Below are 5,952 nucleotides of genomic sequence, written 5' to 3' on the forward strand. Positions count from 1 at the left end.
GCTGTGGGATTGAAGGAAGAAAGAAGGAAGAAAAAATGAGAATATCACTATATCACTGTCATCCAGTTGTTCAGCAATTTACTCGAGCACCAGTAACGTCTCTATTCGTCCCAGCCCTGAGATTTTAGCACCCTCTCCAGACTTGTTTTTTTCCCAACGATTGGAGGCTCTTTTCAGGGTGAGAGAATAAGACCAACCAAATCTTTCAAAGTCTTAATAGCCTATATCCCAAATAGAAGCCTGAACCCGGTCATCTCCTTAATTGCCCTTTCCTCCCATTTTCAAATGCAGGCTTGTATTCATTAAAATTATAAATTGGATCAACTATCCCTTTCTTTTCTTCTCTTACCATTTTCTGCCTTTTTACCTTCTTCCCCTTCACACCCTTTGATAAAGAAATGATTCTGGCATCGAGAGCCTTATGATATAACTTTTTTAAAAAAGGGAATGGTCATCCCCTAATAATGCTCAGGGAACAATGTGGTGCTGGGAGTTAAACTCTAGCCCCCTGCATGCTCTGTATGTGCTCAGTTTGCTGAACTATCTCTGCAGCACCAAAGTCTTTTGATTTAGTCTTAACACAGTTAAGATCTACTTATAAGACTATGAACAACAAGTGGAATGTCTCTGTGTTTAACTTCCTCTTATAAAGGGTATGTTTTGCTGTATGTTACTGTGGGGGATTGTAACAAGCAATCTGAAAATTTTCTTGCAATTTGAATTCTCATATTGAAACACCAAATCTTCAGAGTATAGAGCAATTTAATGGTGCCAATTCATTATCCAGGTGTATTAATTATAGCTTTTAAAATTTAATTTTATTTTTATGAAGTTGTTTATGATGATTTATTGCATTCAATATTCCAACACCAATCCCACCACCATTACACCTTCTCACCACCATTATTTCCAATTTTCTCAGCCACCATCCAAGCTTGCCCTAATAGTGGGCCCTAAGTAATTTATTTTGTATTGCTAGTTGTGAATAATTGGCTAAAAATAATCAAAAAAAGATTTCCTTAGAAGAAAGTGTGTAAAGATTGGTATCCTACTCTGTAGTCATTGAGCCCATGTATAAGAGATTACTAACATTTTGTTACGGGTTGAGCCTTGTGTGCTAATATTTTCTTAATCGAGATTGATTATCTTCTACTTGCATCCCATCAAATGTGGTATGCTACTCCTGGTATATCAGTGGTGTACAGTATGAGATGTCCACGTGCTCCAGGAATTCTAAAATTTTGAATGGGGTAATACAACTGGAGTTAAATTTTTAACTGGATGATCACTTTGGGGTCTGGAAGCATCTCTGCAGCTTGTTCACCTCTTAGAAGATTTATTTATGAGTCTCTGAGTTATGGCCAGTTAATGAGCTTATAAGGCGCCAGAGGCAGTTTATGAGTGTGACTTCCAGGCTCCCAGAAAAAAAGGGGGTGGGTCCGGAGGTCACGCATGAGAGTCTGGATATTTTGGTCACAAAATTTGCATACCTGAGTGTTTCAACACATTCCTGGAGAAGGCTCATCCCGAGCCTATGGAGTCTGGCTGTGGGCATGACAATGATTGGATTGTGGAGGGTTTTGGCTGCCTGTGCTCTGTTTGGGCAGGTGGTGGGCGAACCTGCACCTCTCTGGATATGGGAGTCCCAGGATATGGGATTCAGTCTGGCGCAGGGTCTGGAGGCATCTCTGCCTATAGTATTTTCTTGATTCTTAAAATAATTATTTCTCTTGATCATTAAAATAATTTTTAACATTATCCATAAAGTATATATGACAGGAATAAAGTATATGCATATGTGACTAGATCTCATTTCTTTTTTTTTCTTTCTTTGTTTTTTTTTTTTTTTTTTTTTTTTACTTTTTGGGTCACACCAAGCGATGCTCAGGGATTACTCCTGGCTCTTCACTCAGGAATTACTCCTGGCAGTGCTCGAGGGACCATATGGGATACTGGGAATTGAACCCAGGTTGGCTGGGCGCAAGGCAAATGCCCTACCCGCTGTGCTATCGCTCCAGCCCCCTCTTATTTCTCATGGTACCTAGTTTTTATATATTTTCTCATTTCTTGTTTCTTTTGACATCTAGTTTTAATGTACTATTATTAATTTTGGTTTAATTTGTTAAATTAATCTAGAATTGGTTAATGATTATGTCCCTCACAAGAGACAAAGTTTACTGATATTCTGGAAGACATACTTAACTCTCATTACAAATAAATGATAATAACATTATAGTAACCTTATAGAATGTGGAGAACATATTTGGGGACAGCTAAAGCCTTCAATGGCCTCTAATAGTAAAACGAATCATCATTTTGACTACACAATATCATTGACTGGTTTACCTGTATATGTGATCAGCCCATCAAAAAATACTGTTGGTGATGCAAATGGTCTAGTATAATGTTCAAGAATATAGTTTCTGGATTCATTTAGTCACAGCTGTAAAGAAATGTGAGCAAGCTAGTATATATTCTAATTGGAAAAATATTTTAAATTTGGTTGTTAATTACTGATGAAAAAGGGAAAGCAGATTTGAGTAAAGTAATGGGAACAGAAGCCAAAATGTCTGGGTTGAGAGAGAATGATAGATAATGAAGTTAAGCTGTTAATTATCTTTCACCAAATTCAACTGTAAAAGAAAATGAGCAGTAAAGTCTTAGGTTGAATTGGTTGAGGATACATGTTGTAACTGAAGTGTGCCCAGTTCATGGGAATAAAACTGTTGAGAATATACCACAGATAGCAGATAGCAATCAGAGTTAGATCTTCCCAAATGATGATTGAAGTGGGTAAGGTGAGAGTTGATAGCTACTCTTTGATATTCCAGAGTCCAAGATACTTTGTAGCTTCAACAGAACCAGATAAATTATTCAACAACTATTTTCAAGCACCTATTATGTGTCAGTTGTTCTAGAAACTGGAGTTTCATAATGAGTAAAATAAATTGGCAAAATCTTTTCTACAAAGACCTGACAGAAACAATTATATAAACAAATGAGATAATTCCTGATAGCAAAAATAGCTGCTAAGAAAAGAAAACGTAGGCTGGAGGTAGAGTTCCAATGGTAGGACCCTTTCCTTACATGTGTTAAGCCTTAGCTTCAATCCTTAACACTCAAAAAAAACTAAAACCCAATACCTGAATGAATACCAAAACAAAAACAAAAACAGAAACAAACGAACAAACATAAAACAGGAAGAGATGTTGTATTAGTTATTGCTCTTGAGGGGAGACATCAGATGTCTCAAGAGGTAAACATCTGGCAGGATGACTCAAGGGAAGGGAGTGACAGAGGGTTTGAGGATTCCAAGGTAACCATCTTCTGGGGGAATTATAAGTAATCTGGGTACCCCAGAAGTTGAGGATAGTGTTAACATATTTTTTGAGTTTTGTTGGTTTCTTAGCTATTGTTAATTCAAAGAGAGCAGGTAGAAGCATTCATTGACAATGATAAATTTTCATTTTAAACTTATAGTTAATGAACAACACACTATTTAGAAGCTAGTTTCTAGTAAATTTCTAAGCAGATGACTGAGTATCAGTAGCCATTTCTTTTTATAAGACATGATAAAATGTTTTTTAAAATTTTATTTATTTATTTTTGCTTTTTGAGTCACACCCGGTGATGCACAGGGGTCACTCCTGGCTCTGCATTCAGGAATTACTCCTGGTGGTACTCAGGGAACCATATGAGATGCTGGGAATCGAACCGGGGTCAGCAGAGTGCAAAGCAAATGCCCTACCCGCTGTGCTGTTGCTCCAGCCCCTCCTTCTCCTTATCCTCCTTCTCCTTCTCCTTCTCCTTCTCCTTCTCCTTCTCCTTCTCCTTCTCCTTCTCCTTCTCCTTCTCCTCCTCCTCCTCTTCCTCCTCCTCTTCCTCCTCCTCCTCCTCCTCCTCCTCCTCCTCCTCCTCCTCCTCCTCCTCCTCCTCCTCCTTCTTCTTCTTCTTCTTCTTCTTCTTCTTCTTCTTCTTCTTCTTCTTCTTCTTCTTCTTCTTCTTCTTCTTCTTCTTCTTCTTCTTCTCCTTCTTCTTCTTCTTCTGTGAAATCTCAATAAAGTATAAAATATCTCTCAATTCCACCCCTTTCCTCTACATCAAACATTCCTTTTGAACATTTCAGATGTTACAATTTCAATTTCTAGAATATGTCTGTTATTCAGAAAGTTATTGTGATAAAGAAAACAAAAAGGTGAAAAGGATAATTTTTCATTTTTCAAAATTCATTCTTAAAGTAGAATAATATTTCTTTTATAGAGCAGAGAAGTGATGTGTATTGCTCTAGGAACTGGCATAAACCCTGTTGCTTTTGGCATACATGTCCTGTTAAGATGAAATGTTAATATGTTTGAATAGATATGAGTTAATGATATTCTGAGACTGAAAAGAAGTGTGATTTATTGTAAAAGTATGTACACAACAGAAAAAATATGAAAGAATATTGTTGAGTAATCATGACATATATTATAAGTGCAATTTTATTTTATTTTATTTGGTTTGGGCACCATGGCTTGCAGTGCTCAGAGCTTACTCCTGACTCTGTGCTCACGGGCTACTTCTAGTGGTGCTCAGGGTCTATGTGTGTTTCTGGGGATCAAATTGGGGTTGCAATAGTCAAGGCAAGAGCCCTACCTTCTGTACTATTTCTCTAGCATGGTAATTGCATTTTGAAGTTTTACTTTAAAATCGAGACAGCAATTTCCACAAAAGTATGGATCTGGAATGTTTTGATAGAACCTATATAAGAGAGCTGTAGAGATAGCGTAGGGGTTAAGGCATTTGCCTTGAATGCAGCTGACTCTGCTTTAATCACTGGCATTACATATGGTCCTTTGAGCACTGCCAGGAGTGACTCCTGAGCAAAGAGCTAGGAGTGGACCCTGAGCACTGCTGAGTGTGGCCCATTTCAAAAACATAAACAAAAATCCAAATAAACAAAAAACCTATACAAAACAATTAATTTTAGATGACAGTCTATATAATAACATGAGTTTTAGTGATTATTTTCTTTCCCAAAGCTACTGAATAAAGAGGTGATGTAATGTAATAAAAAGAAGTCCGAGTTTGGACACCGGGTAGTAATTCTGCCTTTATAGTTAATCATACTCATTAGCTGTGAGTTGATGGGTAAATCTCTTCATCACTTTGCATTTGGTTTTCTTCTTAGAAAAATAATAAGCTTGACTGTCGTTGTTACTGTCTCTTTTGACCTAAAATAACATAATTTGGGATTCTGTGAGAGAAACAAATGTACTAATATTACACTAGTCTGGCAATAAACTAGGGACAGGTGAGTGTCAGGAGCCACATGGAAATTTCCATGTAATATTTTCTGCCTTTGTACCAGATCTTCATTTGGTTCTGTAGATTGACAAAACAGTGGGGCGTAGTGAGTATTTGTGCTTATTAGCAGGGGCAGGCTAATAGAAGGTTAATGTTGCTTGATAATTAGTCATTTAGATCAGAAACCCATCTTCAGTTGGACAGATCTCCCCAGTTTGGCAGAAATAGTCTGATTAGTTCCTCATTGAAAACAAATGACTTCATGACTTGAACTCTCCTTCCTCTCAAAAATCTCACAGACCTGATAGAACTAATGTAGATGTGCTGAATCAACAAGTTATTTGAGACATGCTGCAAGAGAATTTTGTGTGGCTCACAGGACGGATTCTATGGAACAGTTAAGAATCTGACTTCTGGACTGAACTGCTTCATTTTCGGTCGCTTCCACAATCTCTTTAGGTCTTTAGAACTTGGGTAATTACTTCCTTTCTCTGTGATTCAATTTCCAGTTATAGAAAATGGAAAAATACTACCTACCCCATAATGTTACTATGAGAATTGATCTGTGAGCTTTGAACAGTGACCAACATACCCATTTTTCACATCTCACCTATAATAATTGCTGTTTTAGGTACTATCATGGATTTAAAATTGAGTATTAAAGCT

This window comes from Sorex araneus, chromosome 10, assembly GCF_027595985.1.
Source record: "Sorex araneus isolate mSorAra2 chromosome 10, mSorAra2.pri, whole genome shotgun sequence".
Lineage (NCBI taxonomy): Eukaryota > Metazoa > Chordata > Mammalia > Eulipotyphla > Soricidae > Sorex > Sorex araneus.